Source organism: Podarcis cretensis, assembly GCF_951804945.1.
Source record: "Podarcis cretensis genome assembly, chromosome: 2".
NCBI lineage: Eukaryota > Metazoa > Chordata > Lepidosauria > Squamata > Lacertidae > Podarcis > Podarcis cretensis.
Window position 1 is genome coordinate 88,002,757 of NC_137171.1, and position 21,410 is coordinate 88,024,166.

Consider the following 21,410-nt stretch of genomic DNA (forward strand, 5'->3'; position numbering starts at 1 on the left):
TTGAACAGAGCACAATTCTGTAACCTTTTAGCATTTCACGCAGAGTACCTGTGTGTGACTTACTTTTGGCTCATCAAATTATGCAATGATGACACAAGACCCTGATGAGATGCTTTAAATAGTATATGCCAGAAATCCATTCTTATTATTTATTTATTTTTATTAAAGATTTTCTGGTCAGAAGTATATGTAATGTCTCTCGTATTTTTTCCATGTAACATTTTTACAAATCAGTTTCGTTTGTTGAGAAATTAGGAAGAAAAGGGGTGGGGGGAGATGGGTGGGGTTGGGTGGCGATGTTTCTATTTTGCTTAATGTATGTAGGGTTTGGTGTCAGCGTTACTCATGCCAGTTCTCTGCTGTTCACTTGTGTTCCTTTGGTGGTGAGAGAGGTTGGGGGTTGCCCTAGGGTGTGGTTGTTTGTTTGTGATTGGCTGTGGTGATCTTTGTTTTTGTGTATGAGTGGGGTGGGTGGGTGTTTTGAATCATTCTTATGAGGTCCAAACTGTTATGTACTGAAGTTCTCACCCTGGGCCAGCAGGGGGATACTGTAGATAGTTATGCAAATAGGGGATCAAAAGTGACATTCAGTGATTGGATAGTTTTAGAAAATTGTTACAGTTACGTTGTATTGAAGCTCTATATAAGCAGGCTGACTGAACCCTTCAGTTCAGTTCAGTTCTGGCCTGTGAATAAACAAGAGCTGTTTGAAGATTCGCTGTGTCGTCTGATATGTTCACTCACAACCTAACACAAACTAGACACAACAAGGAATTGGAATGTCTTTCTCCCAGTGGTTTGTGGTTGTCGCTTACTGGGGGTGGGATTGCCTTGGAGGCTGTAGTCAGAAGTGGAAGAGGACTGGGGAGCAGAAAAGCATTGGGCAGAGAGCTGTTTAACCCTTTCTCTTACTGCCAGATTCATGCACAATCTACTTCCCTGTAAAGAAACACAGGAACCCTTTTGTCTAGGAGTGCCTTCTGCAATCTAGTCCCCTCCAGATGTTGTTGGACTATGGCTGACCTGGCGGTGGCTGATGACAGTCATGGTCCAAAATATCGGGAAGTCTGGATTGGTGAGGGCTATGCTAGAGCATCATAAATTTAACTGAGCATCTCGGATCACTGTCTATTATGCTCAAATTACGTGGTTTCTGGACTTCCATTACTTTTTCTCTGCTTTTTTTCCTAGGCATGCAGCATCAATGGAAGAACACCCTCCTTCCATTGTTTCTTCCAGCTGTTTCTCAAGTCATTTTTTAATTGTTTATATTTTTTATAGATATATAAAATATGCTCTTCAATATTGCTACATCCAAGTGCAGAAAGTCACTAAAACAATTTTAAACAATACAATAAAAAGGCAGGATTGAAAACAGCCATGTCAAACACATCCGGGTAGAGAATAGCAGGAAATCATGGCAGTGAAATAAAGCACAAATTTGGAAAGCCTGAAAAAGAAAAGGGATTTCACTCAAAGCCAAAAAGACATAGGAGTAGGCATGAGGCAAATCTCTATGGAGAAGCCATTTCAAAAACAAAATGCCACCGCTAATAAGTCATCAACCACCTAACTTTTGACAGCAAGGGTCCCCAATATGGGTCTCTGAATATGATCTTTGGTGTACTGACTGATTTATGTGAAGAACATGCTCCTTGCCACCTCCAAACTGATTGTTCATCTGCTGGGAGGAAATAGAGAGAAACTGAGATAACTTAGTCACATAGATGAAAAAGCATCTTGGGGAAAGTGAGAAGCCCTCTTTATGATCTGTTTATAGTTAACACACCTGGATAGGGATGTGGCTGAGTTCTCTGGAATGACAAGCACTTTGGGCCTCTGATGCAGTTGGGTCTTTTCTTTTTCCCAACCAAGTCCCACCTTGAAATCCTAGACACATTGACTCATTGTAGGGAATCGTATAAGGAGCCCAAAGACACCTGAAAACCTTGTCAGGTCACCACTTCTGTTGTTCGCAGCATTCAGATTGGCTCTCCTTCTCTGAGCCTGACCCCCAGGTCGTTCTTTAACCATGTACAAATTTGTGTATAAGACTGGACTTTGCCTCTGACCTACTGGTTTGACCCTGGACCCAACCCTGACCTATGTTCCTGCTTGGTGATTGTATTACTTTTGTGAATGACCTTGCGATTTGACCCACTGACTATTTCAACTTGCTCTGTCCTACTTTCCTCGCTGCTTCTGCCCCAGACACTGCTCTCCATTGGAGGTGGCTTGTTAATATATTGCAGTGGTGTGCACTGTCTGGTAAGACTGCTGGGTGAAGGGGAAATTAAAACTTAAGGTTTATTGTTGTTGTTTAGTCGTTTAGTTGTGTCTGACTCTTCGTGACCCCACGGAGCAGAGCACGCCATGGAGCAGAGCGCGCCTGTCTTCCACTGCCTCCCCCAGTTTGGTCAAACTCATGTTGGTGGCTTTGAGAACAATGTCCAACCATCTCGTCCTCTGTCGTCCCCTTCTCCTTGTGCCATCCATCTTTCCCAACATCAGGGTCTTTTCCAGGGAGTCTTCTCTTCTCATGATGTGGCCAAAGTATTGGAGCCTCAGCTTCACAATCTGTCCTTCCAGTGAGCACTCAGGGCTGATTTCCTTCAGAGTGGATAGGTTTGATCTTCTTGCAGTCCACGGGACTCTCAAGAGTCTCCTCCAGCACCATAATTCAAAAGCATCAATTCTTCGGCGATCAGCCTTCTTTATGGTCCAGCTCTGACTTCCATACATCACTACTGGGAAAACCATAGCTTTGACTATACGGACCTTTGTTGGCAAGGTGATGTCTCTGCTTTATAAGATGCGTCTAGGTTTGTCATTGCTTTTCTCCCAAGAAGCAGGCGTCTTTTAATTTTTTTAATTTTAACTGCTCTCACCATCTGCAGTGATCATGGAACCCAAGAAAGTAAAATCTCTCACTGCCTCCATTTCTTCCCCTTCTATTTGCCAGGAGGTGATGGGACCAGTGGCCATGATCTTTGTTTTTTTGATGCTGAGGTTCAGACCATATTTATTACACATGGCAAACAAAGTCATTATAAGTACTGTGCAGGCTGACATGTGGCCAGGATGGAGCCAAGAAGTTAGCACCAGCACATGCTGTGTCTTACTCATACTGGCTTGGACCAACTAACTTGGGGAAGAAGCAGGAAGTAAAGTCTAAACGGAAGTGATCTGCTCCACCAGCAAGTGGTTAATTAAAGAGGAATCAGTGAGGGAAGAATGGGTTGCCTTTCTATCGCCCCCAACTGGTTCAGGTAATGTATTGCAAGCATGGTTGCTTTCCTCCCAACATCCATCCCATACACACTGCCCATGGCTCAGCATGATGCAGTAAAAGGAAACAAAATGTAGAGGAAAGGATCACAGAACTCTGCATAAGACATAGATTAAGCCTTTGATTCATGTAATATGTGCACAACATAAACGCTGTTATGTTTTTACTTCAGTTGCCTGTGGAGCATTTGTACTCACTGAGAAGCAGGATGGTCCAGGAAGCAAACAAACTGGCTTAGATCAAAGGGGTTGTCGTCTTTCTCAACTGTAGTCTCAAAGAATAATTGTGCATGAAACATAACATTGCATCATTTTCCAGCATGTAAAACAGAAATTGCAATGCTTGATCTTGCACCATGGTTATTCTGAAGACGCATGGGTAAAAGTCATAATCAGTGAGGGAAGAATGGGTTGCCTTTCTATCGCCCCCAACTGGTTCAGGTAATGTATTGCAAGCATGGTTGCTTTCCTCCCAACATCCATCCCATACACACTGCCCATGGCTCAGCATGATGCAGTAAAAGGAAACAAAATGTAGAGGAAAGGATCACAGAACTCTGCATAAGACATAGATTAAGCCTTTGATTCATGTAATATGTGCACAACATAAACGCTGTTATGTTTTTACTTCAGTTGCCTGTGGAGCATTTGTACTCACTGAGAAGCAGGATGGTCCAGGAAGCAAACAAACTGGCTTAGATCAAAGGGGTTGTCGTCTTTCTCAACTGTAGTCTCAAAGAATAATTGTGCATGAAACATAACATTGCATCATTTTCCAGCATGTAAAACAGAAATTGCAATGCTTGATCTTGCACCATGGTTATTCTGAAGACGCATGGGTAAAAGTCATAATTTTTAAATTGCCATATAAATTATCGGCTGTAATAAGTGTCTTGCAATGATGCTACAAGTGTAGTTTCCTATACAGAGAAAAAAGAAATAGTGTTAAATATTCCTACAGAAGAAGAGGAGCCAGAGAAACAAACTGATTTATTTATTCCCCGCCAAGTCTATTAACTAGATGCCTTTCCCATAAAAATGCTGGAGGCAATGAACAGCCAAATGTTTAAAGACAAAAATCACACAACATCAGTATGAAAAATCACATTAAAGTCATGTAACACCCTCCCCACCCCAACACTCAAACAACCCAAGAGCAGTGATAACAATATCCCAAAGCTGAAACACGTTATGAGGTCAGTTGAAATCTAAACTAAATAGCAAGTGATTTTTTTTTTTAAAAAAAATTGCTTTTACTTCCCAGATATAACACTGAGCGTAGTGATTATTTATTGTTGTTGCTTTCATTTGTTTGGGGACAGGGGTGCCAACTTGAATAAAATATTGATGGGGGGCAGGTAAGCCCTGCCCTGCATAATCGACCATAACCATTGGGGTGCACATAACCATTTGAATGGCAATGCCCATCAACTTGGGGGGCAGCCCCCTCAAATATTTTATTGTGGGGGCCAAGGAGTTGGCTCCTATGTCTGTTGGACAGACACAAAATCTGTGCCACTCCATATGTTGTCAGGCTCCAACTCCCATCAACCCCACCCATTGGTCAGGGAAGATGGGCACTGGTGTCCAATGACATCTGGAGAGCTACACGTTCCTCATCCCAGCACTGTGGAGATCTCTCAGTGCCAGCATATTATGTGCTCAGGCAAGGAAGGGTCATGTCCATAATATCTGTTTTAACCTAGTATTGCTATGTGTCTGGAAAACCACCACAGGACCATGCCTAACATTTGCAGTTTGGGAGCATTTATATACTTTTCTATATATGAGCGTATGCATATTTTGTATTTTTTATATTTATTTGTATAGTTTCTGTACTTATTTTTGCATATTCCCCTTTTGTTCAAAATAAGAGGACGCAGCAAATTCTTTTTTTCCATTTTCAGAGCACAGGATAGCAACTGCATCTGGAAACAGTGTATGTGTGTTGAAAATCAGTCAATTTGTAATTATCTTACACATGCTTCCTGCTTTACGTGATCTGATCTCATGACCAACAACATCTGGACCATTCTTGTCTCCATAATATGTGCCTGGCTTCACCACAGTTATCTGTTGCTAGAGAGATCAGCAATGAAGCACAGTTGATAAAGGAAAGCTGGCATTTATGAACTAGGGAGACAGTAAATAAATGTAAAATGGTTTGTTGAATTGAGCAGTAGGGTGCCATAAGAGGCTTCACAAAGCAGACTGTGGCTTTTGCATCGTCTTTCTCCAGTTTTCCCAATCGTCATTTTGTGTGTGTTGGTTTATATGCGACAATGGCTGCAAGAATTTTAATAGCGTCAAATTGGAAAGGAGAAAAGGTACCAACAAAATTGGAGTGGCAACAAAAACTAATGGAGTATGCAGAACTGGCCAAAATATCAGGAAGAATAAGAGACCATGCAGATCAAGCATTTTTTAATAAATGGGGTTTATTTTAAAATTATATACAATATGACAACAACATAAAATCTGTGGCAGCTTTTGAATAACTTCTGTTATACATTCAGCAGGACTAAGAAAGTACAATATCTTAGCTAGGCAATTATTTAAAATAGATACAAATATTGTGCTAGATAAATAAACATTCAGAGCTAGATGGAATTGGCAGGAAGTCAATGGAACTAGAAGAAGACTGTGATAAAGTGTAATGGATATTGACAATTTTTTAATGTTTATTTGTTATGGATAACTTTGATTGTATGTTAGTTTTTTTTTTCTTTTTAAAGTTCAATAAAGCAATAAAAAAAATTGTGTGCATGTTGAACTTACAGCAGTACTAAGAAGGCTGACTCTGGGCTTCTGGGGGAAAGTAGAGACTTCCCCAAAATGCCTTCTGGTGGCCCCAGTAGCAGAAGGCTGAGTCACTGCTGTTGGAAGGAGAGGGGGAGGCAGCAACAGGATCATCCGTGTGACCAGGAATGCTTTTTACCAGCTCTGGCCAGGATACCAGCTACAGTCATTCATAGACCACGGCAGCCTGACCACATTGGACCATGTATTGGTCTGATTACTGTCATGCACTTTATGTGGGGCTGTCCTAGTATCTGGTCCTGAAGCTTCAACTGGTCCAGAATGCAGCAGCCAGACTGCATTAATTCGCAAAGCCCTAAACAACCTGAGCCCAAGAGGGCTACCTGATTCCTTATACTCCACCTTGATCACTGAGATTCTCTGATGGAGCGCTTCCCGTGGTTCCCCACACCCCTGAAGTTTGGCCATCACTAGGGGCAGAACCTTAAGCGTGGCAGCCCCTGTTCTGTGGAACTCCCTACCTGGAGAAGAAGCAAGGTGAGATACCAACGCTGTAAGCAAATTTGGGTTGAGATGCTTTGGACATCCCACAATTTGTACAAAAACAAACAGTATAACCCGAATGGATTGCCTGCCTAATCACTATTTTGATATATTACATATACCAGAACATAATTTTGATCCTCCCCCCCCCCATTTTGCAGATGGTAAACCAAATCTGTGCGACATTACCATGAGAGCCAATGGTAAGAAACCAGAACTGCAAAGTCCAAATCCAGTTCTGTTCTCTTGAGCACACCAGCTTCCTATGAATCCAGGTGTAGACTGTTCCAGCTCCTCTTCGTAGCCTCATTTTATAAAAGGTGCCTTCCCAGTATCCTTTTGATGCATCTAAGTTCATCTCATCTTGCTGAAATTAACTATAGCTTTTCCCAATTTAGATTGTTCAATCCTGGCATGTAAACTCTCTCTCTCTCTCTCTCTCTCTCTCTCTCTCTCTCTTTCTTACAGATATATTTGACTATTTGTTATGAATGGGGATCCAGAAGTTGCAATACTTAATTCTTTACCATTCTGGTCACTGGTGATTAAAATTCTTTAGTTCTCTTACAGTGTTAAGTGGCTCTGATGTCAAGCAAAAATGCTTCCCATCCAACCCTGTTAGGCTTTGATGCACGGCACTGAAAGAATCTGCTGAGAATGCCTTTGAAACGCAGCCATATATACATGGGCATACATATATCATACCCAGGCGCATACAGATGCAGGGATTACTATATAAATAACATTTACAAACAAACAAACAAAACCTGTTACACGCTACACTGGCTTCATGAATTTATAGCATATGGCACCGAAGCAGTCGGAAAAACTGTAAACTATAAAGAGGGTTTACACAATTCCTTCATTTATCAAGTTGCAGTGAGTAATTTGTTCACCAGGCAGGAAGGAGGAAATATGCACAGCCAGAATGTGTATGCATCTCCAAGGTTCACACTAGAGATTGTCTTAGAAAACACACGCATGATTTGAATTCCAACTTGAAAGAACTCAGCAGCAGTCCCAGAGCTAATGTTATTACAGCAGCAACAGAAGTACTTTAAAACCTAAAATCTGGATCCGGCTCAGCAAAAGTAGTCCATGGAACCTGGAGGGGCATCCCCATGCTAGTCTACAGTTAAGGGATATTCAGGGGAAGACGAAGATGAAGACGAAGACGAAGAAGAAGAAGAAGAAGAAGAAGAAGAAGAAGAAGAAGAAGAAGAAGAAGAGTTTGGAGTTGATATCCCGCCTTTCACTCCCCTTAAGGAGTCTCAAAGCGGCTAACAATCTCCTTTCCCTTCCTCCCCCACAACAAACACTCTGTGAGGTGAGTGAGGCTGAGAGACTTCAGAGAAGTGTAACTAGCCCAAGGTCACCCAGCAGCTACATGTGGAGGAGCGGAGATGCGAACTCGGTTCACCAGATTACGAGTCCATCGCTCTTAACCACTACACTATGCTGGGAGTTCTAAGCTGCATACCAGGAAACTACAAGATGTTACAGTCACATATTTGGGTAGTGAAGATTGTGCTTACTACCGTAGAAGGTGAAGCAAGTTTGGGGAAGTGAGTTGGTTTCACAAGAGCTCCACCTCAGCTTTAATTGTGCAGCCAGAATTTCCTGGCATGTGGCTGAATCCCATCCCTAAAGAGTGACTGTCTGGAAGCACCCTCTGATACAAGTTGCATCTTGTGGTTGGTGCATTCACATCAAGCTCCAGGGCTTGGAACGATACTGAGTCTTAATTTAATTCCAGAGATATGAATTTGAGTCAACTTGCCCCAGCAGGTTTAGCATTGTGAGCCCTGTTTTGAAATGGAAGAAAATGACTATTTTGGTGGTTGAAATACATCACAGAGGTTCAGAAGACATGGAGTGTGCTTTGAGCTCTGCAACTAATTTGCTGCCTGACTTTGGGAATTTCATCTCAAGCTTCCTATCTGAGAGGGAACCTTATCAACTTCGATCTCACAAAGGTAACTTGGACTGACAGCTCTAAAGCATGTGTCTTGAGATTATTCTTTGCTGTTTCTCCTGTTTTCATCTATTCCAAAACCCAGAAAACAATAGTAGATAAAATGGGAACTTAACAGGTATGTTTAGGGGAACTCTAACCTTGCTGTAACAAAAGCAACCCTTCTGCCTTAGATCTGCAGGTTGGCGTGATCAGAGTTAATGAAGATCATTGATTCAGTCATATTATCCTGAATCAACAATTCTTGCTTACCCAGGCAAGTAATCTTGGGGCATGTAAACCACACATCTTTCTTTACTATCTCAGATCATGGCTTGTTTGCTATGAATTATGAACTCTAACCATATCAGAATGCATGCTATTATTTACACAGTGGTTAGCAACTGGCAGGCCCCGGATTCAACTCTTCCAAGAAGAATTGCCAGCTGGCTCACAAAGAAACCCCTATCCCAGGTTATCTTCAGTCTCTTCAGACAAGAATAGCAGCAGTCGTTGTCACGGGAGCTTTACACCTGCCTTGGTGCTTCCAGGAAGCTTAATAATTGGGAGTTGGCAGGGGGCAAGATGAGGATTTAAAGAATCGCACAGGTAGCTGCTAGCTAATCCATTTCCTGTTTATTTCTTCCAGGTTATTACAGAATGGGGAAATGCTTGCACAGTTTCCAGGCAACCACTCATAATTCCTTTTATTTTCCTCAACCACTTTGATGATGAAGGGCTTATCTCCACATTAAAGAAAAATAGTATGTTGTCCTCTGCTCCTAAGATTGCATTACTTCAGCAAGCAAGGGTGTGAGTGTATGAAAAAATGTATGTGCACCATGTGTACAAGAATACCAAGTTATCTCTGGCCCATAGGAGCTAACTCCTAGGGAATGAGGTCCCTTCACTCCCCCAATGAAATATTTGAGGGGGCCAGTCCCCCGCAAGTTGATGGGCATTGCAGGGCAGGGCTTATTTGCTCTCTCCCCAATAAATTATTCAATTTGGCACCCCTGCTCTGGCCTCAGTTTCTACATCAGAAGCCCAATTTCATTTAGAAGGTAATCTGGATGTCTTCAATTGTGAATAGCTCCTGCTGGTTTTTTGTTTTGCTTTTCGTTTGCTTGTTTTCTTGCTAGGATGTGGCCCTCCAGATACAGTGGTACCTCTGGTTACAAACTTAATTCGTTCCGGAGGTCCGTTCTTAAGTTGAAACTGTTCTTATCCTGAGGTGCCATTTAGCGAAAGCACGCCTCTGGTGTGAGACTTTCACTCACATCCCGGGGCAAAGTTCGCACCTGGGAGCAACTCCTTCTGGGTTAGTGGAGCTTATAACTTAAAGCATGCGTAACCATAAGCATTCATAACCAGAGGTACCACTGTATTGCTGGACTATAACTCCCATCGTTCCTGATTACTGGCGGGAGCTGTAGTCCAACTTCATCTGCAGGGCCACCAGTCCCCTGTCCCTATTTAGATTTTTGCATTGGTTTTATAGCTTAATTTTAGCATGAACAGCTCTGAGAGCCGTAGCCTGCAGGATAATGTGTAAAACCAACAGCCCTTTCACCGAGTTCTGACTACTTTTGTTTCTCTTGTGGCTGATGATAAAAGTCTCTGGGTACCCATGGATAGAAATATGTTCCCACAGCCCCCTCTTTCAGACCACATGGGTCTGTAGGTCTGTGCATATTTGCAAGGCATTTTTAAAAGTGCATAATACATGTCACATGCTCTATCTGGGAAATGGATTTCTATTCCCAGTGGAGAGTATGAATTGTGTAATTTTCATCCTCGCCATCCTGTCCCAGTGCAAGCTGTTCAGATCTTCCTTTTGTTTCAGCCAAGGCCCCATGGAACACTTGAGCTGGGTTTGGGCTCTGGGGTCATTGCTAAGCAGTTTCCCCTTTTATCTCTTTCAGCGCTGGCAGATGCATCTTGAAACAAACCTACAAGGTGCGGCTTTACAGCATCCCTTATTCGCCGGCACCTTTGAGACTCCAGTTCATTGAAAGTAATAAAACCACATCATCAAAAATAATACAAAATAATAAAAAACCTTTTGAACAGGCTTTGGGCTCTGCTGCGCTACTTGGTAACGGATATTCATCTTCCTGGAAATTGTGTTGCTTGATTCAGTGCTGCAGTATGAAAGCACCAGCTGCCTCCCTAGCCTTGTTAACCCACTGAGTGCCAATGCTGCACTCTTTGAACAAATATGACATTTTCTAATTGATGCAAAGTGGAGTGTGTGTGTGTGTTGTTCAGGCTGCAAGCAAATCATGCATATGGTCAGAGGAATCTTCTGCTCCAGCAGGAGTGAGGTAGCACTGTATGTTTACACATATGTAGGATGTGTCACAGATGGCAAAATTAGTTTTGCCAGTGACACTGGTGGCCCTCACAGGGGCCTCCAAAAGCTGCACTTGGGTCTAAGTTTCCTTCTTGTGGTTATGGTGGATGGTGCACTAATTGCATTTGATGTGATTCAAAGGAGCTCCTGTTTTACCTTTTAGTAGTTTTGGCAATTATGGTGGGTTTGCTCCAGCAGATAGAAAGCTTTGCTCATCTAACACAATAAAAAGTGGTTCGCCTCCAAAAATGGGCAGGACTTATTCCATATTGACAATATACTGGTACTCACCAATCAGCATGGACATGGAGAAGAAGCAAAAAAAACCAAAGGTGCCATGAAGTGGCAAGAAAAGTATAAGCAAAGCTAATTTCACACATCTGCAAGGGATGCAGTTTACTGTCATTGCTGTTCTGCTAATAAACTTTGAACACTCTGTAGCCAAATGGGCAAATACTCCTCCCCTACACCCAAAATCAGAGGGAGATATTCACTGGGACCATTGTATGAGTGAGGGATTTTAAGATACTCCCTCCCTCCCTTGCTGCAATCCTGATCATGATCCTTCACCCCACTCCACTACAATTTGGAGATGGGGGGAAAGGGGGGAAAGACAAAACTATTTAGAAATGAAAGGGTTAAAGTGATAGAGTTAGTCCCTAAAGAGGAAAGAGAGAATACAGGAAAAGGAAATGTGCGGAGCAATCTATACATGCCAGAACAACAGTTTGATAGGCTATCTATACCTAGGGAAATTGCACAGCTATTTAATTCAATTTAAAAAAAATCTGAGTTGGGGTAAGAAGGATGCTGAACAAGAAAAACATGAGAGGAGATCTTTGTTCATGATGGCATGCAGATGCCCTGTAAAGAGTAACTGAATACGGTCTGGTTACTGCATAGTAACTCTCTCCATAGTAACTTATCTTTGCATTAGCAACCATTCAAGGTACAAAAGCTCTTAGTCCAGACAATGTGAATTTGGGTCACCTGTGTAAAAACTCTACAGCAACTAACCATTTTTCTCTTCTGCAGCTTTGCAACTGGCACTTCAAACCTTAGAGCCATTTTGCCCATTGTCTGCCATTTTGTGTAAACATTTTGTCTGTATGTAGCTCAGTATTTGCTGGTTCTTACTACTTCCCCCAGTTAAGCAAGCATGTATTGGCTTCACTAAACTAGCACTGACATGGTCCAAGAACCACTGTAACGCTGTATCCATATTAAAGATTTCCAAAGTTACAAATCTGTGGATTCGCATGTAACATTTGTGTTTATATGCACATGTAAATGGAAAACCAGCAAGTTTTAAATGATCCATTAACAGATCATTAAAAAATACCAAAAAAAATTGGCAAATACGAACAGAATAATATAAGAAGGAAAATAGGCCTTTAAATACCACTGAAACCTAATGAATTGGAGTCTGGAGTGCCAGATTCTCAATGGCTGGTTATTTCATTGATGCCCCCTTAACATATGCCAAAGACAAGGCACAACTAGATTAACCTTTGTGCTAATGGTTTTAGAAATAGGGGCAATAACAGATTCTGTGTCAAATCCTGCAAATTCATTGCAGGCTGAATGAATAATGCAAATGTTGTTTCATCTAATAAATGAATCACATTTGATGGATTAGACACAAACTCCAATCAGCATCAGCAGAAGCAGTAACTGATTATGTGAGAGAGTGCGCCCTGTGTTTATTAAGGCATCCCCAGATGACTGTAGCAGAACAGGGAAAGGGGAAAAGGCAGTGGAATTGGGGAAGGGGTTCGTGGGGAATTAAAAAGAGCCATGAGGTTTGGGGGAAAGTCAAGCAGTCTAGTTCTGCCTCTTCACAAATGAGTGTGCCCTCTACAACTAAGTAAATGGGGCTTGATCCATTATTATGCAAGGCAGAAAAACTAGAAAAGCCATTTGTTAAAATGGCTCTCTACTGAGTTCCAGCATTTTTGCACTTCGGCAACACAAACATTGCTGAGAAAGGGCAGCATTTACCCGGGCTCAATTCATTAGAAGTTGAGATCACCAAAGACTTGCAGCATCTTTTAAAAATTTGATTAGAGCGCGTGAAAAATGGAAGGATGCTTCTCACCTGTGTACGTGTAACAGACCACCTCTCTGTAAGTGTGGTTATATCTCTATTACAGGCATTGGTTTTGTACCAGTTCAACTCAAAACTGCAAATTCTAATTTGTAAAAATTACATGTTAAAGATCTCTGCACCCCTTCACAGAACTACAATTCCAAGCAGAAGAAATAACTCTCTAAACCAGTTTGTATCTATGGTGTATAAACACCCTTACATCGCTTATGTGTCTGAAGATTTACAAGTCACTGGGCAAGAATTTTCTGGACACCCTTAAGCAGGTGTGTCTGTGATTCTACATGAGTTCACCTTCACGTCATTCACACATGACATTCTGTGCCCTGAATCAGGCAAGACAGTGCCCATTGTCAATGCACACTCTTCACTGGAGGAAGCAGCAGCAGCACTGCAGACCAGTACATGTTTGCTTGCATCGAGGCGTTAAAGCATAAGAGTTTTCTGTAGAAACAGCTCATAAGCTACTGGAGCATTCATTGAGAAGGCAGCATCTCTTTACAAGCTCTACATCAAAAGCAGTACAAAACAACTCTAAACCTCCAGGCTACTGTGGGATTATACAGTCATGAAATACTTTATCCTGCCTTAAAAGCTGTCTTTGACTTTCCGCCTTGGGCGGTTTTTAGAAAAAGGCCCCTGCTCCCAGCTGCACAGCGGCAAAAGCTGAGCTTGCAAGATGTATTTGTGAAGGAGAAATGCAGACGCCCCAAATTTTATCCAGCCCAAAGATCCAGGGCAGATAAACTAACATTAAAATATCTCTTCCCGCTCCCACAACTTGCCTGATAAGTCATAGGCTATTGCTGGAACACCTACTGCTTAGTGACTGGAGGAGAAAGCTAGCTCAGAGCAGGAGAACATTTACTGGGAAGCTGTGATTGTGCCAAGAGCCGCAATATGCTTTTATCACATTAGAGAACCGGTAAGCTAAACTGTGATTTGGATGCACTGCCTTGACATGAAGATGCAGGAACAGTGTTGGCTGGGCCATCACATTGCTCCCTGCAACAGGCCAAATTGATATTGTCAGAATTGGCTGGAAGAAATGGTGCTATGAAGAAAAGAGAAAAGGCTATGCAGAAAGGAATAGGCTTGCTTTTCAACAGTTGGGGTCAGCGGGGACAGGGAACAAATTTAGGTTCCACTCCAGTGGTGTCATCACAAGTACATAGGATTTCCTTTCTACCATATAAGGTAATGGTTGCCATTCACTCCTATGGAGAAAAATTAAGTACTGCATTTGCAGAAAGGGCAAATTCTGCTCTACAGACAAACCTTGGTACTCACAGAGATCTTCCTGTGATGTGCTTCAAACATGCCAAAGGCCAGGGGCATGGTCTCCAGAGGTCATTGATGACTGGGGTTTGGGTCCATGTGGCCCTGTGATCTCCACTCACATATTCTTTCAGTGTGTGGTGTGAGAGGCCCTTATTTGCTTCTGAACCTAGGGCAATTCAATGCAGATGAAGAGATGGGCTGGTGCAGAATAGGAGCAAGCTGGATTCTGATGGGCTCAGCAAAGACCAAGTTCAGCCCCTATATATTTAGCCAGGGGTGGGGAACCTCTAGCCCACAGACCAAATCAGGTCTGCCAGGCCAGCCGATCCAGCCTGCATCACCCAGCTTTCCGGTTGCATCACCCCTGATGTCACTGACTTGACACCAGGTGTGGGACTACTGCAGTTGCCAAGGAGCAAATGGCAGTGCACAGCTTAGGGTGCGATGCTAATTATTCCTTTGCAACGGGTCTTTGATTGGATATTGTTCCAATCCAGCAATGAATGCAAGCCCTGCTGCTTTCTAGCAGGCTCAGATCCACCTGATGTTATACGGTATCAGGCAATTGACAGGTAGATGGACCTGCAGAAGGATGGCCAAATTTTGATCTGGCCATGCCAAACAAAAGTGGTTCCCAACTCCTGCTCTATGGTGTCCACAAGCATCCTATAAAGTCCGCAAGCATACTCATTTACTTTCCCCCATATAAAAATTGTGGTTGCCATTCATTCCTTTTCCTATAGAGGGGGGGAAAGAGCGCTGGGGCTGTTTGTCCATCTAGTTTAGTACTGTCTACTCTGATTGGCCACAACCCTCCGAGGTCTCAGTCAGAGGTCTTTCACATCACCTGAGAGGCCTTTTTGACTCGTCTGCTGCCATTTTAACTGGATTGAACCTATGAGTACTCTGTCATTGAACTATGCTCCCACTGCAATCAGAGACGCTGTAACAGAGAGCAAAACCTGCTTCTAATACAGTGGTACCTCAGGTTACATACGCTTCAGGTTACATATGCTTCAGGTTACACACTCCGCTAACCCATAAATAGTGCTTCAGGTTAAGAACTTTGCTTCAGGTTAAGAACAGAAATCGGGCTCCGGCAGTGCAGCAGCAGCAGGAGGTCCCATTAGCTAAAGTGGTGCTTCAGGTTAAGAACAGTTTCAGGTTAAGAACGGACCTGCGGAACAAATTAAGTATTTAACCTGAGGGGACGCAGGTGGCGCTGTGGGTAAAAGCCTCAGCGCCTAGGGCTTGCCGATCGAAAGGTCGGCGGTTTGAATCCCTGCGGCGGGGTGCGCTCCCGTCGTTCGGTCCCAGCGCCTGCCAACCTAGCAGTTCGAAAGCACCCCCGGGTGCAAGTAGATAAATAGGGACCGCTTACCAGCGGGAAGGTAAACGGCGTTTCTGTGTGCGGCTCTGGCTCTGGCCAGAGCAGCGATGTCACGCTGGCCACGTGACCCGGAAGTGTCTCCGGACAGTGCTGGCCCCTGGCCTCTTGAGTGAGATGGGCGCACAACCCCAGAGTCTGTCAAGACTGGCCCGTATGGGCAGGGGTACCTTTACCTTTTACCACTGTACTGGCTGGCCTGAGCTCCATGGGCTGCGATTCTGCAGGGCAATGCAACACACCACAGCCCTTTCTCCAAACACACCCTCCCCACTTTAACAACGAACGTTTTTGCTACTTTCCAAACCCTGGTTTGCTTTTTGCTATCCAGTTCCAGGTATGTCACTGTCAGCTCCTCATAATTGTTTCTGGTTAGCCAACCATGTTCAGAATTGGCTTTCCCAGTGGACATTATCTCCGAAACACTTTTGGGGCTGACAGAAAAGGGCAGGCTGTTGCCATGTTCAGGCTAGCCAAAGTGTCAGTCACCTTTCCTGCTGTGTTGATCCAGACAGAGACATCTAAATGCAGAAACTCATCCAAATGGCGGTGTATTCATCTGCTACCAATAAGCCTTCTGTTCCAGGGAGGTAAGGAATGCACGTAAGTAAGTAGCCAATATTCTATGAATCAACTTTAGCAGCTGTTCTTACACATAGGTTCTTTTACCTAGTCTACCATCCAGGGAGCTCAGGGAAAACTCAGACTTTCTGGGAAAGATGCAGAAACTTCAGCTCCCTCACAAGTAGCTTAGTATGTCAAATAATCACATGCATGTCAGTTGAAATGAATCATGAACCTCTTCCTTTTCCTTGCAAACCCCACCTCCCTCCAAGTGCCTCTCAAGGGGGGGGGAGGTTTCCCAAAAGCCTCCACATGCTACAATATTCCAAAATACACATAGCAGTGATCTCCAACAGAGGGGAATAGCCTAGGGCAGGCATAGGGAACCTTTTTGACCCAATGGGCCAAACCCTTTACTCTCCACCCCACCCCCATCCCTATGGGCCAACACACCTGTCAATCATCTGGTGTCCCAACCAACCACATCAGGTGACTGACACCTGTCAAAGCTCCTTGCGCAGTGCTTCCCAAACAACCAGCTTCAGAAGTGTTGCAAAAAAGTTTCACGTGCATACATGAGGTGGGGGGAATCTTTGGCCCTACCGATGTTGCCGAACTACAACTCCCAGAAGCTCTAGCAAGCATGGCCAATGGCCAGCGATTATGGAAGTTGTTGTTCCCCACACCTGATACATGATGTCAATTGTAGGGCAGGTGTTAGTAAGCTGCCTGAGGTGACCTTGCAGGCCAAATGTGAAGGCCTGGAGCAAGCTTCTTCAAACTCCAGATATTTTTGGCCTACAACTCCCATTATACCTAGCTAGCAGGACCAGTGGTCAGGGATGATGGGAAATGTAGTCTCAAAACATCTGGAGGGCCGAGTTTGAGGATGCCTGGCCTGGAGGACCAAGAGAACACCAGCTCCGCCCTGGGTGCTCAGGAGAAAGGCTTGCTACCATTGCCTCCTAACATCTGCTTTCTAAGGCAATCACCTCACTCTTACTCATAGTAAACTGGCAGGCCCCTGTGCCTATTATGTGAAATGAGGCTGCGGCTGTGGCCTGAAGAGTGGCCAAAGGGGCAGATAGAGAAACCTGGAGGGCCGCACTCAGTCCTTGAACCTGAGGTTTCCTGTGCATGCCTCACAGTCTATATTATACTGGGGGAGAGCGGAGGGCACCTGAACAAAAAGCTCTCCTGTTAGGATACACTGAATTACTCTCCAGCCCACCTGAAAGCAGTGCCGATTATGTTCTATTTTTGCTGTGCCTTTCCAAAGGACAACAAGGTAATAGCTCCTTGCTTTTTGAAGCTACAGGGTATGTGCTTTCCCTATCTTGGCAGTAAAAAGGTCTTTTCCTCTGAACTGCTTCTAGCTGCTTATGTTCTTCTACTGTGCTGTCTTGAATTGCTTCAGCGTGGCTACCTCTTCTCATTACAAATGGAGATGAGGATTTCTGTTGAAAAAGTGCCGCAATTACCAGCCGTATTTTCAGAAGGTGGCATTGATTTGGCAAAGGTTAGGAATGTAAATAATTAAATAATAATAATAATAACAACACTTAGGATTTATAGGGCGCACTTCAAGTGTTCCAAAGTGCCTCACATATATTACCTCAGTAGTTCTTAGAAATGTTCCGCAACATTATCCATATTGCAGGAGTGGGTGTTGAGACTGAGAAGAGCTGTTTGCATGGCCAGGTGGAGACCCCCCACCCAACCCCAGGTGACCCCCCGGGAAGAATAATGACTCATGACAACGTGCTATGGGATTAAAATTGGCCACAACTTTATTAAACTTTCAGATGTAGGGAGACCTTGGCTTAGGCATTGGGCATTTATCCCTCCCAGTCCCCAATCGGGGATCTGAGGAACATCAGGGTTATCCAAACTGTGTGGGGATTGAGCTGGCTCTGGAAAACGGGAAAACGTATGTTTAAGCAGAGAGCCCGCCCCCCCCCCCTTTCACCACAAAGGGGAGAGCACTGACAACCTAACGGTGTATGGCCAGTGACTCCCCTCAACACAACCCCTTTAAAGAGGAACCCTGGGATCGCCTCCGCAGGGGGGGGGGGCGTGGATCACTACTTCATGCCCCCCCCCATTTAGGGAAGATAGACTAAAGAATTCCACCCAAGGCCTGAAACCGCCAAAGTTGTGACGTTTTGCTACGGGGAAGGCAAAAACTGCCAATGCAGGGAAATTCCTTCCCGGTCCTTGAACAGCAACCATCAATGACTGTAGCACTGCCCGCATACCTGTAAAGAAGAGGTTAACCTGCAAAAGGAAGGCATAAACTGAGGGAGGGCAGGGTGGGAGAAGCTCTGGAGCCAACTGAGGACTCACAGGTAAGTTCCGCCCTCTATTGTGTGTGCAGGGCGGTCCTAACCCTACCTAGTCAACTCCCCAGGCAACAACTCCCCAGCTGGGATTGGTTAACAGTCTGAGGTAAGGCGGGAACCTCCAGGTATCCAGCTTGGGGAGGCGAAGCCAGTCTGACTTCCCAGGGATTGTGTAGGGTCAGGGGGCTGCGCACGACCACGCAAAAAGCACCCCCCATTTGAGTGGTCATTTCCTAAGGACACTTAGTGGGTTTGCGTGGCTGAGGTAAAACTGAAAATGGGCTTTGTAGTTTGATTAGTACAGATGAGGTATATAGATGAGGTATATGGGAAATTGTTTTCGGTCTGAGGGCTGCATTTCCTTCCGGAAAAAAATCTCAGGGGTCTCATGCCAGTGATGGGTGGGGCCAGACACCAAAGTGGACAGAACAACAAATATAAATTTTACTTTTCTACAGTAGGCTAGTTTCTGCACATACTCGCACACGCCTCTCTAGCCTCCATCCTAGAATTAGAATTCAAGGACACATTCCAGCCCAGCAAAAACACTTAAGGAAGGTATGAAACAAAGCCTATGAGGGGTGTGGCCTGGGAAGAGAGGGTGTGGCTTGGGAGGGGGTGTGGCCTAGAGAGAATCACAAGGGCCAGGTAGAAAGGCATGGAAGGCCACATTTGGCCCTTGGCCTGAGGTTCTCCAGCCCCAACATATGACATCAGGGAAAACGATATTGGACTGGTTAAGGTGGTGCTCACAGGTTCGATCCATCCTTATTTCTGAAGTTGCTATGCCAGCTTTTCAAAAGGAAAATCAGAAAATGAATGGATTCACCTTCAACCCTTTTATGTGCTTCATTTGAGATGCCACTGAGTGAAATCTAAAGGGAAAATGTGAAGTGCTATGGGGCATTGGGAGGGAATGCAAGCACTGAATCTTTCCTGCATAATGGTTGTGATAGATATAGCCGATAACTTTTTAGGTCAGGAAAAATTATTATCATTAAATTATTATTATCATTAGATTCTTGTAACTGGTCCTAGAAATCAGTGGCCCCCCTCCAAAAAAATAATAATAAATTATAAATCTACTCAACCTCCTATTTAGCACAGGAAATCAAATGCTAGGGTATCCCTTCTGTCTGAAGCTGCCTCTTGAAGACTTCCAGCAAGGAAGAGCCTTCCACCCAAGTAATTGGTTATACAGTCATTATTCTTACCCTCAATAACCTTCCCCTAATGATCAGCCAAAATCTGCCCTCCTTTAATTTGAGTCCATCTCATGAGGTCCTCCTGCCTGCTGAGGGAACAGAAAACAAGGCCATGTCCACACCATACATTCACAAGCACTGTTATACCACTTTAAACAGCCATGGCTTCCCCTAAAGAATTTGGGAGCTGCAATTTGCTAAGGGTGCTAAAGTTGTTAGGAAATCCCTAATCCCCTTACAGAGTTCCCTGTGATGAGGAATTGATTGTTAAACCACTCTGAGAATTGTAGCTCTGTGAGGGAAATAGGGGTCTCCTAACTACTCTCTTGGGACGCAGGTGGCGCTGTGGGTTAAAGCCTCAGTGCCTAGGGCTTGCCGATCGAAAGGTCGGCGGTTCGAATCCCTGCGGCGGGGTGCGCTCCCGCTGCTCGGTCCCAGCGCCTGCCAACCTAGCAGTTCGAAAGCACCTCCGGGTGCAAGTAGATAAATAGGGACCGCTTACCAGCGGGAAGGTAAACGGCGTTTCCATGTGCGGCTCTGGCTCTGGCTCTGGCTCTGGCCAGAGCAGCGATGTCACGCTGGCCACGTGACCCGGAAGTGTCTCCGGACAGCGCTGGCCCCTGGCCTCTTAAGTGAGATGGGCGCACAACCCCAGAGTCTGTCAAGACTGGCCCGTACGGGCAGGGGTACCTTTACCTTTACCTTTAACTACTCTCTTAAATGACACTTCCCATAATTCTTTGGGGGAAGCCATAACTGCTTAAAATAGTATCACAGTGCTTTAAATGTATGGTGTCAATGTGGCCCAAGCCGTTGCCCTCTTCTCTGTGCAGATAGGATTAACCGAAGTTCTAGTATATTCAAAAGTAACAGACACCATTCACGTGGCTTAAGTCTGCACTTGTTCGCTGTTGAATCTTCACACCTTTGCCTACAGATTCCTTTTCATTAGATTAATAATTTTAAATTAACATAAGCAGCAGGGCTGTCAGTCATCACAAAAGTCATGAGTTTGAATATCAAACCAGGGAGAGCTAGAGAGGAAGGAAATCATTAATTACTTTTCTGTAACTGACACATGCTTTTTTCTACTTGCTTTTTTTAAATGACATTTTCTCTGCCATTAGTTTACTGTGAGCATCTTCAGCGCTCCCCCTGCTCCCCCTTGCAGCCATCTCCCTCAAGAGCAAAATTAAATTTAAACTGCTAAAGTCAGACCTTTTCTGAAGTCAAGATAATCTTTAGAATAGATTTTTTTAAAGGTCGTTTTGAACTTTGTCGGAGCATACAGGCATGGAACAGAGACCCAAACCATTCAGCTAAATAATGCCATCCAACTAGCTCTGTCACCATTACTAGGACAAATTCATCACTTACTTGAAATTGTCTTCTCCCCTCTTTTCCCTCTACATACCATTTTCTGAGAACCACTCAAACTAAACATCTCGCACAAAAGCCAGGATCTTTGCAGAGCACCTAGTTTTGGCTAGAAATAAAACCCAGAACTGAAAGTTTAATTCAGGGGTCAGCAAGGTTTACCTCGCCTTGGCTGGCTCACTCCAGTGGAGATCCCTCTGTGGGCCAGATCACACGCATGTGCACGTGCGATTTCCGGTGTCTGCG

The 21,410-nt window shown here is 44.2% G+C and overlaps 1 long non-coding RNA gene across 1 annotated transcript; it reads left to right on the top strand.

Moving 5' to 3' along the window:
* The first annotated feature begins 8,267 nt into the window (after nt 1-8,267).
* Nucleotides 8,268-10,620, top strand: LOC307209902. The gene is made up of 3 exons (XR_013835781.1): nt 8,268-8,567; nt 9,195-9,309; nt 10,471-10,620. It is a non-coding gene; the product is annotated as an uncharacterized lncRNA (long non-coding RNA).
* Nucleotides 10,621-21,410: the final 10,790 nt, after the last annotated feature.